The sequence below is a fragment of the Typopeltis vanoorti genome, chromosome 12 (genome assembly GCF_054136105.1).
Source record: "Typopeltis vanoorti isolate ZY-2024b chromosome 12, IOZ_Tvanoo_1.0, whole genome shotgun sequence".
NCBI lineage: Eukaryota > Metazoa > Arthropoda > Arachnida > Uropygi > Thelyphonidae > Typopeltis > Typopeltis vanoorti.
The window spans coordinates 83,839,786-83,866,540 of record NC_143560.1 but is presented as its reverse complement, the minus strand read 5'-3'; the positions used below and the strand labels follow the sequence as shown (position 1 = coordinate 83,866,540).

The following is a 26,755-nucleotide window of genomic DNA, read 5'->3' as shown; positions in this document are numbered from 1 at the left end:
AATACAAGTACCAACTCTTCATTTATTCACATTGCAGTTAGAACTGACATCAATAATAACATTTGTATGAATAAGTGGGGCGTTTTATTTTTATTGATCGAACAATAATAATACGATAATAAGAACCGTGCGACTAGTGCGTGATAAAGCCACAGGGATGGATTCGGCTGCATTTATTCTCCATTATTTATCGAAATATATTGATATGAAATATTCTTAAAGGTTAAAATTATTAAAAGATAGTTTGTATATATAATTTTGACGGCGCTAACTAAACATCGTACCGATACTTTGCGAAATGGATTCTGCTGTGGAAATTTTCAGCGATTATTCTGTGTAACGCTTTATGTTCGCGCAACACACCTTCACACTGCAGCAGACACACTAACGTGTCCCGACATACAGTTTGGGAAGCTCTGCTCTAGAGAGTTGGGTTTGGTACTTCATATACTTCCAGGATTTCCCATAGTTTTTCTCTGATAATTTTATCAAATACTTGAGTATTGCCTATGAAAGCTATGTGTTTCTATGTTCATTTCTCTGTTTTTCAATTAGTAATTTTAACATAAAGGGTCAAAGCTGTATAACTGAGAGGAGACCTCCACATAGCTTTTAAAGGAATGCAGAGAACCGACCAGGGCTTCTGACATAATGTCCAATTCTCACCTTCTCGTGGTGCACCCTGTTGGGTATCTACTTGGATACTGAATGAACGAGGATGGGCTGGCAATTTGGGATTTAGCCGACCAAATTGTATTCTTATTCGTTAAACCAAAATAAAAAATGATGGTACGACATGACAAAATTTCATGCCGGCTGGGGCGTCGCCCGGTTAAACAAGGCCCCCATTGTTTTCGCCAGGGAACCAGGGTGAACAGCGAGAAGTCAGCTACTGGAACAAATCTGAAAACAAACCCCAATTCAACATCACCAGAGTTGACGATTGGAACTGTCAACATAAGAAGCCTGAATGGCAAAGAAATGGAGCTAGCTGAAGAATTAGATAAGTACCAGATCGACATAATAGAGGTGACTGAAACAAAAAAGAGATCTTTCTGAGCAATAAATATAAAATGTTATATTCAGGAAATGACAGACAAGGAAAAGACGGAGTAGCCATAGTATTCAACACAAAATACGAGGCTAATTTTCTTGAATGGAAGTCAGTCTCAAGTAGAGTAACGTGTGCAAATATGAGAATGGGAAACTGGGCAATGAGACTTATTTGTGCCTATGATCCCATAGAAGGTTCTATTAAGATAGAAGTGGGGGAATTTTTTGAGGCTTTAGAAAAAGCAACTGACACAATGAAAAAGGAAAAGTTGGTCCTTGTTGGGAATCTAAATAGCAGAGTAGGAAATGATTGTGAGACATACAAAAATATTTTGGGAAAATTTGGAGAAAAGAGCAAAGCTAATAATAATGGGAAATATCTGTTTGATTTCTGCTCAGGATATGGACTGGTAATTACTAACACCATGTTCCAACATAAAAATGTGCACAAATTCACATGGAGAGAAGAGGCTAGGAATAAGAAAAGTCTCATTGACTATGTTATTGTTGATAGTGATGTCTTCTCCCTGGTGCAGGACACCAGAGTGTACAGAGGATTTGAAATTGCAAGTGATCACTATTTAGTCTTGAGCAGGATAAAATTGAATTTCATATTGAAAAGAATAACATGTAAGAAAGTTTTAAGCGAATAAAAGTTGAGCAGCTCTCAGATGTGAACTGTAGACTAAAATGCATAAAGATTATTGAAGAAAAAATGAAAGAGTTTGAGAACAGGAATCAAACCTTGGAGATTCATTGGTAAACTCTGAAGCAAACATTGATTGATTCTGCCAGAGAGGCATGTGGTGAAGTTGTCTGCAAGGATAAAAAAATCAGAACTCCCTGGTGGACACAGGAAGTTAAAGAGGCAGTGAAGGAAAAGAAGAAAGCATATCAAAAGTTCCTGTCAAATAAGTCAGCTTGTGCTCTTAGAGAATACAGAGACAAATGCAAGAATGCTAAACACTGTGTAAAACTCGCTAAACAAAAGTCATGGGAGGACTTTCGCAAGAATATAGAAAATAAATATCAAGAAGGTGGTAAGATATTCGGAAGTTGTTGAAGAAGCTTAGGAATGGAGGATAGAGTGCTGTAAAAGGAGTTAGAGATGATAAAGGTGACATGAAAATGGGAGAAAAAAAGATATCCTTGAAGTATGGAGTAATTACTTTGATAAACTGCTAAATGAAACAAGCAGTGATGACAGCACATTGGTAAAAAACACTGACCAGGCATGTAGTGAGGAATACATATCCATACTTGAAGTAGAAAAAGCCATCAAAGGCTTGAAATGTGGAAAGGCAGCAGGAATAGATGATATTCGACCAGAAATGCTGAAGTATGGTGGTATGAGTCTTACAGTGGCTGCATATTTCAGAAAGCCTGGACAGAGGGACGAATTCCCGATGATTGGAGTAGAGCTCTCATAGTACCCATATATAAAAAGGGAAATAAAACTGAATTTGAGAATTACAGAGGTATTTCCCTACTTAGTGTTCCTGGCAAGATCTATGCAAGTATACTTGAGAAACGGTTGAGAAGAATTGTGGAAGAAAAGCTTGGTGAAGAACAAGCTGGATTCAAGCCAAATAGAGGCTGTCAGGATCAGATCTTCACTTTACGACAAATAGTCGAGAAAACATGGGAATATAACAGAGATCTTTATTTAAGTTTTGTCGATTTGGAAAAGGCATATGACAAGGTGCCAAGAGAGAAGCTATTCAATACGCTACAGTTATATGGTGTGAATGGGGCATTATATCAAGCAATACTTAGTCTTTATTTGAGTTGTGCGTCAGCAGTTAGAATTGAAGGAAGTACAGGAAGATGGTTTAATGTTAAATCTGGTGTGAGACAAGGATGTACATTATCCCCTCTGTTATTCATTATCTATATGGATCACATTATGAAGGAAAGTGGTATTAAACCTGATATCAAAATTGGAGATGTTAATGTCAGCTCTTTGCTTTATGTGGATGATGTTATACTTCTAAATAAATCCGCTACAAGTCTGCAAGATTCTCTGACTAAATTGAATAACTGCTGTAATAGATATGGTATGAAGGTCAGCAATAAAAAGACAAAGACAATGAAAATAGGCAGAAGCATTGAAAATGTCAACTGTGTTGTGAATGGATAACCTGTGGAACATGTGAAACATTTCAGCTATTTAGGCACGATTTTTACCGAAGATGGTAAATTAAATATAGAAATGGACAACAGAATCAGCAAAGCTGGTATGGTAGAAAGTCAATTGAATAAATTCATATGGAATAAGAGAGAAATTAGTCAGAACACTAAATTAGTTGTATACAAGACAGTGTTCAAACCAGTTTCAACTTATGTATCTGAGAGCTAGGTCAGAAGTAAAACACTTGACCAAAGACTAGAGACCGCAGATATGAGAGAGTCCTGAGAAAGATTAGAGGCGTGAACAGATGGCATCAATGGCAATATCATATTAAAAACGAGGATATTAGGAAAGAACTTGACATTGTCAGCATCCAGGAATGTGTTAGCAGAGCTAATCTCAGGTGGTATGGTCACTTAAATAGAATTGGCAAAGAAAGATTAGCAAAACAAGTGTTCTCTGCCAAGTTGGCAGGAAAACGACCCAGAGGAAGACCAAGATATAGGTGGATTGATACGGTACAATGTGCCTTGGACGATAGAAATATAAGATCTGATAATGTTGGAGTCTTGACAAGTAACAGACTGATTTGGAGGAAAATTGTAGATAGGAAATTAGTAATGATGTAAATTTTTTGAATGTAGTACTCTCATATTCTGTACACCCCTTGAGGGTACATGTCAGGAATTTGATGATGATGCAGAATCTTATGAAAGACCTGCCTTTTCTGAATCCATTTTGTTCTATTAATTTTGGGTCTACTATATGTTTAAGTTTATATGCAAAGATTTTTGCATATACTTTATAACAAATATTAAGCAAACTGATGTCACAATAATTCTTGCAATCAGATTTGTGTTCTTTTTTGTAGATAGGTATAACTATTGCTTTTGTCCAATCTTGTGGACATTTTCCTTCTTTCCAAATTATATTATAAAAGTTAAGCAGTCTAAGCGAGAAATCAAGTCTTGCATATTTAATAAGTTCCAGGTTTATATTATCTTCTCCTGGAGCTTTTTCAGTTTGCTTTGGATTAATGCTTCTGTTAATTCTTCTGGAGTTATGTTTTCCAAGTTGTTCAAGTTGTTTACAAAGGCTGATTCTCTGTTTTGAATATTTTCATCATACCATAGATCTTGGTAGTAATTTTGCTATGTTTCCCTTTTAATGGCATTAATATCTACTTTTTCTGTAATTCACATTATTTAAATCTTTAAGGATTTTATGTGTTAGGTCTTTTGAGAGTACAGTCTCTCTCTAATTTTATTACAGAATTGTCGCATCTCTTTCTGTTTATTTTCCTGCATGCTGCTTTTGCTATTGCTCTTTTTCTGTTGTATTCGATTTTTGATTCTACTGTCTTCAGGTTGAGCCAGTTTTTATATGCTTTTTTCTTTCCTTTTCTTCAATAATGCATTTAATTTTGTCATTTCAGTCCCTAAGGCCTGTTTTTCTTTCTTTTACAAAAACTGTAAACTTTCTTTTACAGTTTTTGTCATTATGATTTTTAGGTTTGACCATTCTTCTTCTTCGATATTCTGATTTTCTTTTATACTTATCATCCAGTTCTTTATTCTTTTTTGGTACGTCTTTAATACTATTGTCATCTAAAAGCCTAACTTCTTTGAAGGATTCAAAATTTCTGTTTTCCTTGTGCTTGGTTCCCATTTTATTTTTCTGATTAAAAGGTAGTGATCTGATTCTATTTCTGGTCCTCTGTATAGTCTTGTATCTATTATCATTTCTGACATTTTGACATTGCTGATTATGTAATCAATAATGCTTCTTGTGTCTCTTGCTTCTCAGGTGTATCTGTGGATGTCTTTATGTTTGAAGAAGGTATTCATTATTTTAAGGTTATTACTTATAGTAAAATCTCTTAATCTATTTCCATTCCTATTACAGTTAAGTTCTCCTATAGGTCCTATGTTTGGTTTATATAGTATATTGCCAAATTCTTGCATTAAGATTGCTTATTACCAAGATATGATCTCTAGACTGATCTTATTTAAAATGTTCTGCAGTTGTTTGTAAAAGTTTTCTGAGTTATCCTCTTTTCCTTCTTCAGGTGTGTAAGTTCCAATTATTGTCATATAGCCTCTGTCTATTTTAATTCTCATTTCTATTATTCTATCACTCCAACAATTATAATGGATTATGTTGTTTTAAAGAGATTTATGTGAAAAGATCATTACACCAGATTTAGCTCTCTTTTCTGCTTTTACACTATTGTATATATATATATATGTAGTTTTCAGTTTCGTCTGTTCCATTTTGCTTTTTTTTTTTTTTTTTTTTTTTAGATTCTGTAATTACTGCTATTTTTGCATTTCTTTATTCTAATGCTTGGTGCAATTCTATGATTATGTGGTGGATGCTTCTCACATTCCAGGTAGCTATATTCTAATAGGTGTATTTCTGCTTTTCTTTTGTTTTCAATAGTTTTCTTCTCGAATCTTTATTCCGAGCCAGTTCGTAACCATAAGAGTCTGTCCGTTTAATATCTTCATGAGTCTTTTTAGTGAGTTAAGATTTCGACTGAGAAGGTTATTGGCCATCTGCAGTCTAGCTTGATGATGGGACTGCCATTTTGAGGCTTTCAAGCTTGCCTTAAAGTGGAAGAGGAAAATTTCTTCTTAATGTTGGGGTGCTTAAGGGTCAAAGCTGTATAACTGAGAGGAGACCTCCACATAGCCTTTAAAGGAATGCGGAGAACCGACCAGGGCTTCTGACCTAATGTCCAATCTTCACCTTATCGTGGTGCACCCTGTTGGGTATCTACTTGGATACTGAGCGGACGAAGATGGGCTGGCAATTTGGAATTTAGCCGACAAAATTGTATTCTTATTGGTTAAACCAAAATATAGAATGATGGTACAACATGACAAAATTTCATGCCGGCTGGGGCGTCACCCAGTTAAACAAGGCCCCCATTGTTTTCGCCAGGGAACCAGGGCGAACAGCGAAAAGTCAGCTACTGGAACAAATCTGAAAATAAACCCCAACTCAACATCACCAGAGTTAAAGATCGGTACTATCAACGTAAGAAGCCTGAATGGCAATGAAATGGAGCTAGCTGAGGAATAAGATAAGTACCAGATCGACATAATAGGGGTGACTGAAACAAAAAAGACCAAAACTGTTGAGATCTTTCAGAGCAATAAATACAAAATGTTATATTCAGGCAATGACAATCAAGGAAAAGAAGGAGTAGCCATAGTATTCAACACAAAATACGTGGCTAATCTTCTTGAATGGCAGTCAGTCTCAAGTAGAGTAATGTGGGCAAATATGAGAATGGAGAACTGGACAATGAGACTTATTTGTGCCTATGGTCCCACAGAAGGTTCTACTAAGGTAGAAGTGGAGGAATTTTTTGAGGCTTTAGAAAAAGCAACTGACACAATGAAAAATGAAAAGTTGGTCCTTGTTGGGGATCTAAATAGCAGAGTAGGAAATGATTGTGAGACATACAAAAATATTTTGGGAAAATTTGGAGAAAAGAGCAAAGCTAATAATAATGGGAAATATCTGTTGGATTTCTGCTCAGGACATGGACTTGTAATTACTAACACCATGTTCCAACATAAATGAATGAGCAACATCGATGAAGAGTGTCGCACGGATTAGATCGTCGGCTTGTCGAGAGCTCCTGGAAAGATCAGTATTATTTTGTGTTAACATTAGATATTTTACCAGAATTTTAAGTAGTATTGTTTGCTTTTTGATTCTTGGTGTGTCTGTGCAATTTTTGCGTGTTTTCTGTTATTTTAATTATTATTTTTAAGAAAAGATAGCGTACACATGGCACCGATAAAGAAAAAAATGGCGGCCAGGTCGCCATGCTTGCTTAAGAGTTTTGATGTAAAAGAATTTATGCAATGTGCTGTCTGTGAGATGTATGCCTTGCGAAGAGCGGTAGGAGTCTGGTTAGAAAGTGATAGTGGAGTTAATATGTGTAGAAAGTGTAAAGAGAATGAGGACTTCAAGCGTGTTTCGTGTATCGAGACTGATATCGTTAATGGTAGTCAGAATGTAGAAAATGGCGGTGTACTAGAGAATTGCGTGGTAGTGCCAGATATGTGTGAGAGCGTCGCTGAAAGTGTAAATGAAGGTAGAAACACCGAAGGAATGGATGATTTGATCGATAATGAAAATGGTGAGATAAATGCGAGTAGCGAAATTGCCCGTTTACATGGCGCGATACACAGAGCCAAACGACAACTGGAGCGTATGCAAAAATGTGTGTTGAACGTACCGACAAATAACCGGCGGAAGTCTGTGACGGCAAAAAATAGAATGTACGTAAACGTCAATAAAATGAAGGAGCGAGTGCTGTATGGGGATTCGCTATTAAGAGGCGTAATAATCGAGAGTTTAACGTACCAGCCGGGTGCGAACATAAAGGACGTCAGCGAATCTATTCGACTGCAAAAACAGAGGGTGAAAGAGATGATAATAGTGGCAGGAACGAATGATTTGAAAGAGGACAAAATGGAAATGATAGAGGATGTGAGGGAGTTGTTTGAGGTAGCAAAAGAGAAGAGTGAGAGAGTTAGGATGGTGAGTATCTTACCGCGGTATGACAGCGAAGTGTTTAGAAGGAGGGCCATAATTGCCAATGACTTTATGCGTGGGTTATGCATGGAGAGTGGTGTGGAATTTGTGGATGTGTGGAATGAGTTCAATGGGCGAAAGGACTTATATAAGATGGATGGGTTACATTTGAAAGGAGTTGGTGTACGGAGACTTGAAAGAGTGTTGATGAATGATGTGGAAGTGGATGTACAGACTCAGGGAAACTAGATTTATTAAGAGGGGGGGGAGTAGATATGCAGACTTTAGGGGGGGCAGTTAAGTGTATGAATGAGTATATTACGCCCGGGCGAGTACGACGGACAACAAATCAGAATGGGATAATTAGTATAAGGAATCAAAGTAGGGATGGGACAAATGGGCTTCTGCGATTCATGTACACTAATGCCAGGAGTATTAGGAACAAGAAGGAAGAGTTTTTGGCCATGGTTGGCACTTCCAGGCCACAGGTTGTCGGTATTAGTGAAACATGGCTGACAGAAGATGATAAAGCTAGTGGGATTGAATGCGATGGGTATAGCGTGTTCAGGAGTGACAGGGTGAATAAAAAGGGGGGAGGAGTGTTATTGATGATAGCTGATGAGCTTCAGCCAAGGAGTATAGAAGTTGAACTGCAGGATGGGGAAAAAAGCACATTTGAGGCTGTTTGGTGTGAGATACAATCTAGCAGAACAAAATATACAATTGGGTGCTGCTATAGACCTGGTGATGGAGTGGATGGTGGGAATAGTATGCATAAGCAAATAGAAGAAATGAATGGAAGGAGGGTAATTATTATGGGTGATTTCAATTATGGTAACATTGACTGGAAAGAGGAGAGGGCACATGGGAGGAAGGAATTGGATTTTATGCAGTTATTAAGGGACAACTATCTACGGCAACATGTATTGGAAAATACCAGGGGGCAGAGAGTGCTGGACCTAGTAATTGCAACTGAGAATGTAGCTGTAACGAACATGACCATGTTGCCACCAATTGGTGAGAGTGACCATAAGGTCATGACATGGGAGGTGGCTAAAGGAGTCGAATTTACAATTAAGACAGGGTATATGTGGAATTACCGGGCTGGTAAGTATGACAAGCTTAGGTGTGTGCTTGGCTCAATGCCATGGCATGTAAAACTGCAAGGGCTGGATGTTGATGGTGCATGGGAGGTGGTTAAGAACTGTTTGCAGGAGGCAATGGTTGACTGTATACCAAGAGTCCGAATAATAAATCAGGTAGGGGTTAAATGGATGAATAACACTATTAAGCTTGAGCTGCAAAAAAAGAAACAATTGTGGAGGGAATTTAAGGAGAAGGGTGACCATCAGGTGCATGAACAGTATAAAGCTCAGGCCAGGATGGTAACAAGGGTGGTAAGAAAAGCAAAAGCAGATTACGAAAGGAAATTGGCCATGCAGGCTAAAGAGAATCCCAAACAGTTTTTTCAATATGTTGCAAGTAAAAGGAAAAATGCTCATGGTAGAATGATCTTAAAAAATGCTGAGGGTAGGGAGGTAACCGAATCAGTCGATGTTGTGGAATTACTGAGCGAGCACTTTGCAAGAGTATATCATCCAGGTGGTGGCTTTGCGGAAATGGAGGAACCAACAGCTTATACTGGAATAGTGATGAATGAGGTAGAGATAACTAGTCTATTACAGAACCTCAATGTCAATACATCTGTGGGATTGGATGGTATACCAGCTCGTGTCGTACGTGAAGCGGCCAAAGAATTGTCAGTGCCCTTGACCATTATGTTTAATTTGAGCCTCAGGACTGGGTCAGTCCCAAGGGGGTGGAAAGAGGGGAAAATAGTTCCACTGCACAAAGGTGGTTCCAAGGCTGCTGTTGAAAATTACCGGCCAATCAGCATAACAGGAATCATTATCAAGGTCTTAGAGAAAATAGTCAAGAGGAAAATACAAGATTGGATAGAAGAAAATGGGATACTGTATCGGGGACAGCATGGTTTTGTGAAGGGTAGGTCATGCCTCAGTAACTTGCTCACGTATTATAACACAGTGACGGCTGAACTGGATAAGGGTAATGGGTTTACAGTGATTCTGCTGGACCTTGCTAAGGCCTTTGACAGGATACCACATGGAATTCTAATCAGTAAATTGCAGCATATGGGAATGGACATAGGGTTGGTGAGATGGATAGGAGGGTGGTTGACGGAGAGATATCAGAGAGTGGTTTACTCAGGAGTAGAGTCCACTAGACGGCCTGTGACTAGTGGTGTACCACAAGGATCTGTTCTTGGACCACTGCTGTTTAATTTGTTCATAAATGATATAGGAAAGGATCTGAGAGGAACAGTTCATTTGTTTGCGGATGATGCGAAGTTGGGTAGGGCAATAGTGAATGCAGATGACGTCAAAATTTTGCAGGATGATTTGGATAGATTGGAGGTCTGGGCTAGGGAGAATGGATGTCAATTTAATGTGGCAAAATGTAAGGTTATGCATTTTGGGGTGAAAAGATGGGAGGCAGTTTACTGCATTGGTGGAACCGTGCTCCAGGAAATTGATGAGGCACGAGATTTAGGAGTGTTGGTGGATAAGGAATTGAAATTTAGGGGACACATTGCAAAAGTGGCCAAATCAGCTCATCAAATCACTTGGTTGCTGAAGAATACGTTGACAAGCAGAGACAAGCAGGTTATTGTTCCTCTGTATCGAGCCTTGATAAGACCTCATCTCGACTACTGTGCTCAGATTTGGTCACCTAGGTTTCTTCTTGATGGGGAGGAGGTGGAGAGGATCCAGAGGCGAGTGACCAAGATGATAGCAGGTCTGTGGAATGAACCGTATGAGAACAGGTTGAGGATTTGTGGGTTGCAAAAATTGGTTGATAGGCGGAGGAGGGGAGATATGATTGAGACATTGAAATTACTGAAGGGTTTCTATAAAATTAATTCAGAAGATATTTTTGAGAACAGGGCTGGTTGTGGGAGGACTAGGGGACATCCATGGAAACTGGGTAAAAGTGTGGTTAGTAAAGGTGTTAGAGCTGGGTTCTTTACTTTTAGAGTAGTGAATGAGTGGAATGCGCTCCCTGAATCTGTGGTGGATGCTGTGACAGTGAATGAGTTTAAGGCGAGGTATGATAGATACTGTATGAATGTCGAATAGTTGTGATGAAAATGATTTGGGGCCTCCCTCGATGAGTCTGATGACTCCCTGGAGTTGCCCGTAATAATAATAATAATAATAATAATAAAAATGTGCACAAATTCACATGGAGAGAAGAGGCTAGGAATAAGAAAAGTCTCATTGACTATGTTATTGTTGATAGTGATGTTTTCTCCCTGGTGCAGGACACCAGAGTGTACAGAGGATTTGAAATTGGAAGTAATCACTATTTAGTCTTGAGCAGGATAAAATTGAATTTCATATGGAAAAGAATAACATGTAAGAAAGTTTTAAAGCGAATAAAAGTTGAGCAGCTCTCAGATGTGAGCTGTAGACTAAAATACACAAAGATTATTGAAGAAAAAATGAAAGAGTTTGAGAACAGGAGCAAATCTTGGAGATTCAGTGGCAAACTCTGAAGAAAACATTGATTGATTCTGCCAGAGAGGCACGTGATGAAGTTGTCTGTAGGGATAAAAAAATCAGAACTCCCTGGTGGACATGGTAAGTTAAAGAGGCAGTGAAGGAAAAGAAGAAAGCATACCAAAAGTTCCTGTCAAATAAGTCAGCTTGTGCTCTTAGAGTATATAGAGACAAATGCAAGAATGCTAAACACTGTGTAAAACTAGCCAAACAAAAGTCATGGGAGGACTTTGGCAAGAATATAGAAAATAAATATCAAGAAGGTGGCAAAATATTCTGGAGGTTGTTGAAGAAGCTTAAGAATGGAGGAAAGAGTGCAAAAAAAGGAATTAGAGATGATAAGGGTGGCATGAAAACGGGAGAAAAAGATATCCTTGAAGTATGGAGTAATTACTTTGAAAAACTGCTGAATGAAACAAGCAGTGATGACAGCACAGTGGTAAAAAACACTGACCAGGCATGCAGTCAGGAATCCATATCCATACTTGAAGTAGAAAAAGCCATCAAAGGCTTGAAATGTGGAAAGGCAGCAGGAGTAGATGATATTCGACCAGAAATGCTGAAGTATAGTGGTATAAAAGTCTTACGGTGGCTGAACTGCATAGTTCAGAAAGCCTGGACAGAGGGACGAATTCCCGAAGATTGGAGTAGAGCTCTCATAGTACTCATATATAAAAAGGGAAATAAAACTGCATGTGAGAATTACAGAGGTATTTCCCTACTGAGTGTTCCTGGCAAGATCTATGGAAATATACTTGAGAAACGGTTGAGAAGAATTGTGGAAGAAAAGCTTGGTGAAGAACAAGCTGGATTCATGCCAAATAGAGGGATCAGATCTTCACTTTACGACAAATAGTCGAGAAAGCATGGGAATATAACAAAGATCTGGAAAAGGCATATGACAAGGTGCCAAGAGAGAAGCTATTCAATACGCTGCAGTTATATGGTGTGAATGGGGCATTATATCAAGCAATACTTAGTCTTTATTTGAGTTGTAAGTCAGCAGTTAGAATTGAAGGAAGTACAGGAAGATGGTTTAATGTTAAATCTGGTGTGAGACAAGGATGTACATTATCCTCTCTGTTATTCATTATCTATATGGATCACATTATGAAGGAAAGTGGTATTAAACATGATATCAAAATTGGAGATGTTAATGTCAGCTCTTTGCTTTATGCAGACGATGTTATACTTCTAAATAAATCCGATATAAGTCTGCAAGATTCTCTGTCTAAATTGAATAGCTGTTGTAATAGATATGGTATGAAGGTCAGCAATAAAAAGACAAAGACAAAGAAAATAGGCAGAATCATTGAAAATGTCAACTGTGTTGTGAATGGAGAACCTGTGGAACAAGTAAAACATTTCAGCTATTTAGGCACAATTTTTACTGAAGATGGTAAATTAAATATAGAAATAGACAACAGAATCAGCAAAGCTGGTATGGTGGGAAGTCAATTGAATAAATTCATATGGAATAAGAGAGAAATTAGTCGGGACACTAAATTAGTTGTATACAAGACAGTGTTCAAACCAGTTTTAACTTATGGATCTGAGAGCTGGGTCAGAAGTAAAACACTTGACCAAAGACTAGAGATGGCAGATATGAGAGTCCTGAGAAAAATTATAGGCGTGAACAGATGGCATCAATGGCAGTATCATATTAAAAACGAGGATATTAGGAAAGAACTTGACATTGTCAGCATCCAGGAATGTGTTAGCAGAGCTAATCTCAGGTGGTATGGTCACTTAAACAGAATGGGCGAGGAAAGATTAGCAAAACAAGTGTTCTCTGCCAGGTTGGCAGCAAAACGACCCAGAGGAAGACCAAGATATAGGTGGATTGATACGGTACAAAGTGCTTTAGATGATTGAAATATAAAATCTGATAATGCTGGAGTGTTGACAAGTAACAGACTGATTTGGAGGAAAATTGTAGATAGGAAATTAATAATGATGTAATTTTTTTCATGTAGTACTCTCATATCCTGTACACCCCTTGTTGGTACATGGCAGGAATTTGATAATGAATGATGTATAAACATTTTAAACAGGGAAGAAATTGATTTTTATCATAAATGTGATTCAAGACTTATTATAAGCGTTAGAAGCAAAAATGTAGCAAAAAAAGTGTCATTAATTAAAAAATAATAATAAACGATCGTAAAATGCATGATTTTTTCTTCGCAAACTGATAAATTCATTAATATATGAGTAGTTAACATATTTGCTTTACCAGTGATAGTTATATTAGGTAAAAATTGGCCACAAAAGCTTATAACTTGACTGTGATATATTAGGCAGCTGTGGGACAAAAGCAGATTTTTAGAGGAAATTAGCTAAGCTTGTGTAAGTAAATCCCCAAGAGTTCTTTTGCTGTATATTAGTGTGATATGCAAATGCAAGAATGATTATTAAATATAACTTTAATGAATGCAGGGGGGTAAGGAGGTGACGTAATAAAAAAAAAAAAGTTTTTATTAATTTTTAAACTGGTTATAGTCTAATCAGATTTAACGTAGAACATCTTCCTTACTGACTGTTGGTTACATTGGACTTCTAGTTATTTCCTAAGTTGAAGATATTGAAAATGAAATGTCAAAGCAAAAATGAGAAAATGTTTGTTCAATTTTGTAAGGTTCTAATAACAACCTGAAGAGTTAACTGTGATGACTTTTAAACGCTTGTGCTTTTAAAAGATTAAGATTACATTCTTTAAAATACAGTTTGGATTATATAATACCATTTATTCAGCTGGCTATCTACCATACAAGCTTTGCTTATTCTGTTGTCTATTTCCCGATTTAACTTGCCATCTTCCCTAAAAACTGTGATGGCTTTTAAAAGCTTGTTGTGCTGTGGAGAAAATATATTTAAAGGGGAGGAGATTATGTTGAGAAATAGTGTATGACAATAGATTAGAAACTTCAAACTATCTTCTGTTTTTTACAATTTCACTAACATGTCTCTCTTTTTTATTAGGGAGCTATCACAATGGAAGCATTACTTTTGGAACACTCAGCTCATACATTGATGGGACTGGACTCTAAGAAATTGATGAGGCAAGAGATTTGGTGAAGATACTGGAGAGGGAGTTGAAGTTCAGAGGATGTATTGCAAAAATAAGTGAGTAAAATAGTTGAAATTATCATTTTAAATGTTGAACACACTAACAAGTAGAAATAAGGAAGTTTTCCTCCCTTTTTTTTATAAGGCTTTGATGCAATCACTATGATAATATGCACTGATTATGTTGTTTCTAGATTTTTTGGTGAATGAGAAAGTGATGAGTACTGAGAGGTAACTAAAATCATAAGTCGATGGAATAGTATCCCACTGACAATAAATTGGAAGATTTATAGATTACAAAATTTGGTTGATAGGCAGGAAAAAAAAGGAATATAATAGAAAGTTAAGTTACTAAGAGTTTTATATGACAGATGTAAATTTTCAGTTCATGACATGAAGAAAAGAACAAGGGATCACTTTGAACATTTTGTAGAGTACATTTAACATGGATATGAAGACTAAATATTTTTTCTTGGAGTGAATGAGTGGTTGCAAAGTGTTTGTCATCGAATGAATTTTAGGAGGGATATAATATGCATTGTGTGAATATTGGTTCATGTCCTCCCTTGACGAGTTTTCAGACATGGGAAGTGCCTGTACAATAATAATGATGTTAGTAACATGGGATTGGAATATCAGAATTGGAGATGTTAATATCAGCTCTTTGCTTTATGCGGACGATGTTATACTTCTAAATAAATCCACTAAAAGTTTGCAAGATTCCCTGACTGAATTGAATAACTGTTGTAATAGATATGGTATGAAGGTCAGCAATAAAAAAACAAAGACAATGAAAATAGGTGGAATTGTTGAAAATGTCAACTGTGTTTTGAATGGGGAACCTGTGGAACAAGTAAAACATTCAGCTACTTAGGCACGATTTTTAATGAAGTTGGTAAATTAAATATGGAAATAGACAACAGAATCAACAAAGCTGGTATGGTAGGAAGTCAATTGAATAAATTCATATGGAATAAGAGAGAAGTTAGTCAAAACACTAAATTAGTTGTATACAAGACAGTGTTCAAACCAGTTTTAACTTATGGATCTGAGAGCTGGGTCAGAAGTAAAACACTTGACCAAAGACTAGAGACTGCAGATATGAGAGTTCTGAAAGATTAGAGGCATTCATTTATATAATAGAGGCAAAGATTGTCAGCATCCAGGAATGCGTTAGCAGAGCTCATCTCAACGGTACAATGTGCCTTGGACGATAGAAATATAAGATCTGATAATGTTGGAGTCTTGACAAGTAACAGACTGATTTGGAGGAAAATTGTAGATAGGAAGTTAGTAATGATGTAAATTTTTTGAATGTAGTACTCTCATATTCTGTACATCCATTGAGGGTACATGTCAGGAATTTGATGATGATGATGATGAGAACTAACTAATTGTGACCTTAATTTAAACTGAAGTATATTGATTTTTAATTGACCAGTGATTTATATACATACAATGCCAACAAGTTTCGCTGACGTATCTGTTCGGCTTCTTCAGAGCTTATAATGGTAAGAGAAAACTCAAGGCGGTTAGTACAGAGAAAATGGAGTAACACTATTGTATAAATTAAAAAATCAAAACATTACACACATGGAGCGTGTTGTATTAGTCACTGTTGTGTGAGCACGTTCTATAGTTATGAGCAAAATGAAATTCTAGCAAACTGAGTGATCTTATTAAGGTTTTCTATATGTCAGCTATTATCATTCTCTGGTTTCTGTTAAGATTTTCTCCAGAACGGAGGACTACTACTCCTATTCCACTCACAATAATGAGTGGGATAGGAGCTCCATGCATTTTCTAGAAGGCTTCCATTTTAGAAACTTCAAGGAAGCCGTAGTAGTCCTCCGTTCTGGAGAAAATCTTAACAGAAACCTGGGAATGATAATAGCTGACATATGGAAAACCTTAATATGATCGCTCTGTTGCCAGAATTTCATTTCGCTCATAACTACAGAACGTGCTCATACAACAGTGACTAATACAACACATTACATGCGTGTAATGTTATGCGTCTGTTTCAATTTTTTAATTTATATGATAGTGTTACTCCATTTTCTCTGTACTAGCCACTTTGAGTTTTCTCTTACCATTATAAGCCCTTAAGAAGCCGAACAGCTCTGATGGCAAAACTTGTTGGCATTGTATGCTTATAAATCACTGGTCAATTAAAAATCAATATATTTCAGTTTAAATTATCTAATTGAGTGACTAAATATAGTTTAACAATGGACAGTCTTAATGATGACCTTATTCATTTGGAGGCATTCCGAAGAAAATACTAAGCCGATTGAATCGCCAGACATAAAGAAATTTACAACAAAGGGACTAGCCGAGGTTTTTAACTTGATAGACATGTCGTTAGCAAAATTAGAATTGATGGATTCAAATACTAAATGGTTCAAAAATGTTAGCCTCTATGTCTAGCTACAAGGCCATCTACGAGGACAAGAAGCGTGTGACCACACAATCTACTCTAGACATGTTTGTGAGATTCCGTTTACAACAAAGTCAAGATGACAACTCAGATGACCCTTACCTCAGCCTTCAACATCAAAAAGGGTAAAACTTCCTGCAGAACAGCATTCCTTAGAACAGCCAACTTAACCATCACAAGACATTTTTTTAATTTGAAAAATGAATATTTCAGCTAGATTTTATATTCTTTTATATTATGTATTTTTCTTACTTTCATATTTACAGTATGTACATTATTCAGATACAATTGATAATTTTTTTGATAATTGAATTTTTTTTTTAAACACTCCAAAAATGGAAAATATCTGATTAATAGCAAAAAAATTAATGTAAGACAGCAGTATGAGTAGCCATTGAACATTTTATTGTATGTATGTAATTTACAAATTCGACTTACATAAAATTCGAGTTACATAAAGGTTTACAGAATGCATTACTTACGTAACTCGGGGTGTAATGACTGTATTGGAAAGGGTACAGAGACAGTTGACTGAGGTGGTCTCTGGAATATTGAGTATGAAGACAGATTGAGAAAATGTGGTTTGCAGAAATGGAGATAGGAGAGGGAATATGATTGAGACATATAAGTTGATAAAGGTTATTACCAGATTAATGTAGAAGAAGTTTTGCATAGAAGGAGAAAAAGACAGGGAAAGAACAATATGTCCTCCCTGGAAGCTGTATAAGAAGGGTGAGCAAGGTGTGTGTGTGTGGGGGGGGGGGATTAGGAGCAGGTTTTTTGCATGGAGAGTGGTGAATGATTGGAATGCATTGCCCAGATTCTAGTGAGTGCTGAAACAGTGAATATATTTAAGGTGCAGTATGATATGTTTCATTGCCCATACGTTTCAGTTTTTATTGACAAACTTATTCAGTCTGATTACATTAAACAGTGCTGTTTGGTCACTTTGGCTACTTCAAGCATCCTTGTTACTGATCACACTGATAATGCAATATTTTCTAAGTCATTATCAGTGTGATCTGTTGGAAATAACTTTGCTTAGTATGTAAGCAAAGTACTAAGTATGATATGTTTCATTGCTCATATGTTTCAGTTTTTATTGGCAAACTTATTCAATATGATTACATTAAATCACATGCTGTTTGGCCACTTTGGCTGTACTTCAAGCATCCCTATTACTGATCACACTGATAATGCACTATCTTCTAACTCATTATCAGTGTGATCTATTGGAAATAACTGGTTTAATCAAAATACTAGGTTACTAATGTGTTACCAGATACTGTGTAATTCACTGGATTGATAATTCCTTAGCTGGATGGAAACTAATGAAATTTGGTAAACATAATATGTTCAAGCATTGCTTGTTATTTATTACAGTGCTTCATGGTATAAACGGCACTGGAGGAATAAAATAAATTATTTATTGAGTCATTAATATTTCCTGGACTAACAAATATCTTAAGAACATATGTTACAGCTGTGGTAAAAATACAACACTTAGATTGTTATAGAAAAAATTCACATTGTAACTAAAAAAAGGAACTAATGTCTTATCAAAGTACGATCTAGGTAATAATAATAATAATATAAAGTTACTTCAGAGAAGTGAGGCTAAATGTCGTCTTATAACAACCATCTCCTAGATCAGTGATGGCGAACCTATGACACGCGTGTCAGCACTGACACACTTGAGGGTTTCAGGTGACACACCTTGGATGTTGAAAGATGTTGATATTCTGATGAAAAAACTGCAATAAATCGTGTGAGATCGCTCTCAGTTAAGGCGAAGGTAGGTTTCGGTTCATTGAAAGAATTATATTTTATAGTTAGCCTATTTCTATTTTATTTTGTAGTTAGCTTATTTCTATTTTATTTTGTAACTAGCCTACTATAAACAACGAGCATTTTAAGTTTACATTTTCTTTTTAATCATTAAAATTTCTGCATAGTCATATGATATTATAAAAACTTCTATAAACATACTCTTGTGAAACTCTATTTTCTGCCTTAAATAATATCAAATCGAAAGGGAGAAATAGATTGAGCAATGATTTGAGCGCTGCCTGTGTAGCATTAAAATGTACACACTATATCCCTTCTATAAAGCGACTTTCTACCAGTACTCAGCAACAGAAAAGTCATTAAATGTAATGTAAGTTTGTAATTTCACTTTATTAAATTAATTGTATAATATGAATTCATAGATTTTATATCAATATCCTATTAAATAAATAGCCTAATATGATATGTATAAGTCACCATTCTATGATTATGTAGTTAAATTTATAATGGCTGTATGCAAGTGGCACATCAACAACGTCAATATTTTTAAAAAAAAAAACATGTTTGACACACCTGGGTAAAAAGGTTCGCCATCACTGTCCTAGATCTTATGGCAAATTAATGGTGTCATACTTAATTGAGGTTAGATGAGTGTTTCATAGCTGATTCCAAAATTGTCTCTCAAATCTATAGCAACCGCTAGAAAAGTAACTCAGTTGTCTTTTTCCATTTAATCGTGTGTGTGAAATAGTATCCAGAGCATGGGCTGCCAGTCCTGACTTGCCATGTAGCTTTTATGTTCTTCAGATATTAAGAGATTTACTGGTCTATTGGTCTGTCCAAAGTAGCTGAGTTGTAGGCACAAAGAACTTTATACATTCCAGTGCATATAAGAGGATGAAGATGATCCTTCAGAGAATAGATGAACCTAGTTGATATATAGTTTGAAATCAGTATGGAGAAAAGCAAACTGGATATAAAGGATCGGAATAGTCTTCTTCTGAAAGGAGAGGTGGGGGTAGGACCCATTAGAGTCCCATTTCAAAAAGTAGAAACTGGATGTATATGTAATATCTAACTTCACTCAGTTTTAAAATAGTGAAACATGGCTGTTGCTTATCTCAGGTAGTGCATGGAGTTCAAAATCATACAGAAAATATCCCTACAAAAATAATATATGAACCATTTAATTGAAGTTTTATCACAGGATATTTTAAAGGATCAGTATTATGATTATCATACATTTATCCTGAATGACATGATTTCCATACATTAGCAGATAATCTTTAGCTATTTCAAATGCAAGTTGTAAAATTAAGCTGAAAAGCTTGATTTTACATTTCCCCTGTCCTAAAAAAAAAAAAGTGTGTTTTTCCACTCAAGACATTGTTTATCATCTCTACTGTTGAAATCCAAAATATGCCTTACTTTAGAATACTGTTTTGGGAAGGTGCAACAAAAATCTCCCTAAAAATGCATGTAGCTATGTAGTTAGTATAAGGCATCAAAGTCGGGGTGATACTAACTGGCTTCTGCAATTCATGTACACTAATGCCAGGAGTATTAGGAACAAGAAGGAAGAGTTTTTGGCCTTGGTTGGCACTTCTAGGCCACAGGTTGTTAGTATCAGTGAAACATGGCTGACAGAAGATGATAAAGCTAGTGGGATTGAATGCGACGGGTATAGCGTGTTCAGGAGTGACAGGGAGAATAAAAAGGGGGGGAGTGTTATTGATGATAGCTGATGAGTTGCAGCCAAGGAGTATAGAAGTTGAACTGCAGGATAGAGAAAAGAGCACATTTGAGGCTATTTGGTGTGAGATAGAGTCTAGCAGAACAAAATATACAATTGGATGCTGCTATAGACCAGGTGATGGAATAGATGGTGGGGATAGTATGCATAGAAGAAATGAGTGGAAGTAGGGTAATTATTATGGGTGATTTCAATTATGGTAACATTGACTGGAAGGAGGATAGGGCACATGGGAGGAAGGAATTGGATTTTATGCGGTTATTAAGGGACAAATATCTGCGACAGCATGTAGTGGAAAATACTAGGGGGCAGAGAGTGCTTGACCTAGTAATTGCATCTGAGAATGTGGCTGTAATGAACATGACCATGTTGCCACCAATTGGTGAGAGTGATCATAAGGTCATGACTTGGGAGATGGCTAAAGGAGTGGAATTTACAATTAAGACAGGGTACATGTGGAATTACCGGGCTGGTAAGTATGACAAGCTTAGGAGTGTGCTTGGCTCAGTGCCATGGCATGTAAAACTGCAAGGGCTGGATGTTGATGGTGCATGGGAGGTGGTTAAGAAGTGTTTGCAGGAGGCAATGGTTGACTGTATACCAAGAGTCCAAATAATAAATCAAGTAGGGGTTAAATGGATGAATAACTCTATTAAGCTTTAGCTGCAAAAAAAGAAACAATTGTGGAGGGAATTTAAGGAGAAAGGCGACCAGCAGGTGCAGGAACAGTATAAAACTCAGGCCAGGAAGGTAACAAGGGTGGTAAGAAAATCAAAAGCGGATTAGGAAAGAAAATTGGCCATGCAGGCTAAAGAGAATCCCAAACAGTTTTTTCAATATGTTGCAAGTAAAAGGAAAAATGTTCATGGCAGAATGATTTTAAAAGATGCTGAGAGTAGGGAGGTAACCGAATCAGTCGATATAGTGGAATTACTGAGCGAGCACTTTGCAAGAGTATATCATCTAGGTGGTGACATTGCAGGAATGGAAGAACCAACAGCTTATACTGGAATAGTGATAAATGAAGTAGAGGTAAATAGTCTATTACAGAACCTCAATGTCAATGCATCTGTGGGATTGGATGGTATACCAGCTCGTTTCGTACGTGAAGCGGCTAAAGAATTGTCAGTGCCCTTGACCATCTTGTTTAATTTGAGCCTCGGTCTGGATCAGTCCCAAGGGAGTGGAAAGTAGTTCCGCTGCATAAAGGTGGTTCCAAGGCTGCTGTTGAAAATTACCGGGCAATCAGCATAACAGGAATCGTTATCAAGGTCTTGGAGAAAATTGTCAAGAGGAAAATATAGGATTGGATAGATGAAAATGGGATACTGTATCAGGGACAGCATGGTTTTGTGAAGGGTAGGTCAAGGCTCAGTAACTTGCTCACGTATTATAACACAGTGACGGCTGAACTGGATAAGGGTAATGGGTTTACAGTGATTCTACTGGACCTTGCTAAGGCCTTTGACAGGATACCACATGGAATTCTAATCAGTAAAATGCAGTATATGGGGATGGATATAGGGTTGGTGAGATGGATAGGAGGGTGGTTGATGGAGGGATATCAGAGAGTGGTTTATTCAGGAGTAGAGTCCACAAGACAGCCTGTGACTAATGGTGTGCCACAAGGATCTGTTCTTGGACCACTGCTGTTTAATTTGTTCATTAATGATATAGGAAAGGATCTGAGAGGAACAGTTCATTTGTTTGCGGATGATGCAAAGTTGGGTCGGGCAATAGTGAATGCAGATGATGTCAAAATTTTGCAGGATGATTTTGATAGATTGGAGGTCTGGGCTAAGGAGAATGGATGTCAGTTTAATGTGGCAAAATGCAAGGTTATGCATTTTGGGGTGAAAAGATTATCAGCAGTTTACTACATTGGTGGAACTGTACTCCAGGAAATTAATGAGGCACGGGATTTAAGAGTGTTGGTGGGTAAGGAGTTGAAGTTTAGGGGACACATTGCAAAAGTGGCCAAATCAGCTCATCAAATCACTTGGTTGCTGAAGAATACGTTGACAAGCAGAGACAAGTATGTTATTGTTCCTTTGTATCGAGTCTTGATAAGACCCCATCTCGACTACTGTGCCCAGATTTGGTCACCTAGGTTTCTTCTTTATGGGTAGGAGGTTGAGAGGACCCAGAGGCGAGTGACCAAGATGATAGCAGGTCTGTGGAATGAACCGTATGAGAACAGGTTGAGGATTTGTGGGTTGCAAAAATTGGTTGATAGGCAGAGGAGGGGAGATATGATTGAGACATTCAAATTACTGAAGGGTTTCTATAAAATTAATTCAGAAGATATTTTTGAGAACAGGGCTGGTTGTGGGAGGACTAGGCGACATCCATTCAGGCTGGGCAAGAGTGTGATTAGTAAGGGTGTTAGAGCTGGGTTCTTTACTTTTGGAGTGGTGAATGAGTGGAATGGGCTGCCAGAGTCTGTGGTGGATGCTGTGACAGTGAATGAGTTTAAGGCAAGGTATTATAGATACTGTGAGAATGTTGAATAGTTGTGTGGACATAAAGACTCCCTGGAGTTGCCCGTAATAATAACAATCCAGACGAGGACTGGCTGGTGCCTCTTTTCTTGCACATGCATTCCAGTCACATTTTTACTTTATGCCACTGTTTTTACTTTATGCCACTCATGCTGAAAATGTGACTGGAATGCATCTGTGAGAATGGACGGAATCCTTCCTTTCATACTGTCTACATTTTTGCCTTCCTGCTAGTGTAACTGTGTGCACTTGCATTTCTTTTTTGCCTATTAAGATGCCTTGGTGACCAAGTAAATTATCAGCTAAATATAATAATTACTAAATTTATTTAGCTGATAATTTACTGCACCAATATTTTGCCTTGGTCGCCAAAGCATCTTGGCACAAAGAAATACAGCTAAGCATGTGCACACAGTCAAGCAAGAAGACAAATAGTGACAATATGAAAGGATCCTACAGTCCTAATTGACATCCTCTATGTGTGTGATGGAAACTCACTAAAGGTCTGAAAATAGCATTCTTCCATATTTTCAGTAAAGTGAGGCAGCCAAATTTTGTTCAGATTTGGTGGTGCATGTTGTAATGTTGTTGGCAGATTTTAGAAATAATTTCTTTGATTTATCTCTGTTCTTTTATAAAAGGAATGTTTGCTCTATTGGATCTGGTGATTTGTATCCACGACATGGTGGATACAAATCACCAGACTGCTACTGCTATTTCAGCTACTTCAGAACAGCTGTTGTGTAGATAATGGACGTAGTTTTAATGTCCCTCCAGATGGATATTGGCAGTTCTTCCTGTTTGTCCAGAATAGGAAAGTTTGCTGGAGCAGGGGATGTTGTAAACTTTAACCTCCAAGCTTTTCTGTCTTGGACAAATAGGAAGAAAAGCCAGTATCTGTTGGGAAGAATACAGAAATTATGTCCACCACTTTCACTACAGCAATTGTGGAGTTGCATACTGTGCCATGGACATGAATCACCAGATCCAATGCACCAAAACTTCCCTTTTATATAGCAACAGATATAAATGAGAGAGAGAGAGAATATTTCTAGAATCTGCCATAGCATTACAATAGTCACCAGATCTGAACAACTTCAACTGCCTTACTTTACCTAAAATATGGCAGACTTATTCTGAGACCTTAGCAAGTTTTCATCACTGCACCCATGGAAAGGCACCAGTTAGGACTGTAGGATCCTGCCTGCATGCATGCCCTTAATTGTATATCTTTTTCTTTTGCCCGTGAAGATGCCTTGGTTACCAAGTTGAAATATTGGCATGGCAAATTATCAGCTAAATTTAGTTTAGTTATTATTATCTCTAGACGTGTGTGTTCTCCGTAAAACTTTAACATGAGTGATAATCAGTGTCTTGAATATCCATATTTAGACATTTGTTATCTTATGCCTCTTCAAAGATATTTTCATGAACTGTTCTGTTGAACATTTTTCTGCTTTCCTTTTAAGCATATAAACTCATGAGTACTTGTATGTTCTCATCAGTTCACTTCCTGGCTTCGAGCATATGCATACTTAACCAACTTCTCCTCCTATTTCGTTTTGTCTCCTGTTATGGAAAGATGCCACTTTCCATAACAGTAACATGATTTTGGAAGAGTCTTCCCCACATAGTTTTCCCTAAGGACTACAACTTTCATCTACTCAAGAAAAAGAAAAGACATCATAGGTTCCTTCTTTCTCACTGATCACTTGTTTACACATAGCTCCAATGTGTTATAGGTTTTGCATTCACTTGTGCTTAGGATTCTTATTAGAAAAAAAAAAAATCGGAGTCATTGCTTTATTATCTTTCCTTTATTCCTGGTATTAGTGAAACAGCATAATAATTAGCCTCCTGATCTACAGGCACCTTGCTTACCTCACTGTGTGTGCTCTTCTCCAGTGCTTTTCATCTGATTGTGAGTTAGCTGATCATATACAGAGGTAGCAGGATATTTTTCTCTCTGCAAAACATACATACTGGCTGGAGAACACACACATTTCCTGACATGAAGATTTAACTTTGTAAATGTGACTTTGCATTTATTACTTGCCCAGGTTTAGGGATATCTTGACCACCTGAACAAGAAAGACCTGTGTGTGCGCGCGTGCAGTGGTCTTGCATACAAGATATTCTTCAACATATGTAGCAATCTTCTGATGCTGAGTTTTTTTTTAATATGCAACACAAGATAATAATAAGAAAATAATAATATATTTATTTACTTAATTGCTGATATTTATTTGGTTTCATACCCAGCATCTTCAGCACACAGTCATTTTATCACAAGTACACAGAGAGCAACAATTAATTAATGTGGGAACAGTTTAAGATTGTAATGGATAATACAAACAATTAAAATCCTGATTGGTGCCATCTGTTGTTCGATAAAGAGAGAGAGAGAGAGAGAGAGAGAAAAAGTGAGAGGTTAACAAGTACTAATTTGCCATAAATAATTAATAAAATATAAACAAATTGGGAAGAGAAGCCTGAGTAGACCACAAAAGAGATTATTAAATTAAAAATTGACCAGAACATAGGGTCATTATCCATGTTTAGTGTTATGATGATGAATTTGATCTTAAAATATCTGTCTCTAGATTTTCAGTAAATCGATACAGTCATACTTGTTGAGGTTTAGGGAATGTTATATATGTGTGTGTATGTATATATATATATGTATTATGTACGTATATATATATATATATGTTATGGTTAAAGTGATAAATCCGATTATTATTAATAATTACTGGTTATTATTAATAATTACCAGTTAAAGTGAATAATTTATGAGAATTAATCACTTTAACCGGCTAAAGTGAATAATTCCTAGAGGAGTCTGGTAAATGTAATAAAAACATGCTTATAGGTTTTATATATAGGGTTTCATTCTCAATAGTAATTATGACAGCTTAGGTTAGGTTAGCTTAGGTTAGTTTATAATGAAAAAAGTAAGACAATTACTTCTTTTGCACTCAATGAAATCAGAAATCATTATAAACTAATCTAACCTAACCTTTATCAGTTGGAAATCATTATAAACTAATCTAAACTAACCTAACCTTTATTGGTTAGGTTAGTTTATAATGAAAAAAGTAAGGAAAGTACTTCTTTTGCACTCAGTGAAATCAGAAATCATTTTAACCTAAACTAACCTGGATGTCGCATGTCGAACCAGAGTGTAGTCGAAGTTTGTCGTGGGCAGATTAATGGGGATGAAAGATAAACGTTGTTGTGGGCTGAGCTTAATGATTGTGGGCAGATAAATGGGGATAACAAATAAACATTTTGTGGGCAGATGAATGGGGATTATAGATAAACGTCGTTGCTGTACCTCTTTCCTCATCAATGGAGAAAAACACTTCAGATCAATTCCTCTCTGATTTATTTATTATCCCCATTCATCTACCCACAACAACTTTTAATTGTTATCCCCCATTTATCTGCCAGCAATCATTAAGCTCGGCCCACAACAACATTTATCTTTCATCCACATTAATCTGCCCACGACAAACTACGACTACACTCGGGTTCGTCATGCGACATCCAGGTTAGTTTAGGTTAAGTTGGTTTATAATGATTTCTGATTTCATTGAGTGCAATAGAAGTACATTCCTTACTTTTTTCATTATAACTTAACCTAAACTAACCTAACCAATAAAGGTTAGGTTAATTTATAATGATTTCCAACCAATAAAGGTTAGTTTAGGTTAGGTTAGTTTATAATGATTTCTGATTTCATTGAGTGCAAAAGAAGTACTTTCCGTACTTTTTTCATTATAAACTACCCTAAGCCGTTATAATTACTATTGAGAATGAAAACCTATATATAAAACCTATAAACATGTTTTTATTACATTTACCAGACTCCTCTAGGAA

General features: G+C 36.7%; 1 protein-coding gene across 6 annotated transcripts in view; it reads left to right on the top strand.

Annotated features, from left to right (window-relative positions):
- The window catches only part of LOC150100946 (uncharacterized), a 322,775-nt gene that overhangs the window by 34,191 nt on the left and 261,829 nt on the right, over positions 1-26,755 (top strand). For all 6 annotated transcript variants that reach the window (XM_090402231.1, XM_090402232.1, XM_090402228.1 and 3 more), the window contains one exon: positions 14,305-14,448. The gene's annotated coding sequence lies outside the window, so the exon portion shown is untranslated. The remainder of the gene's footprint in view (positions 1-14,304; positions 14,449-26,755) is intronic.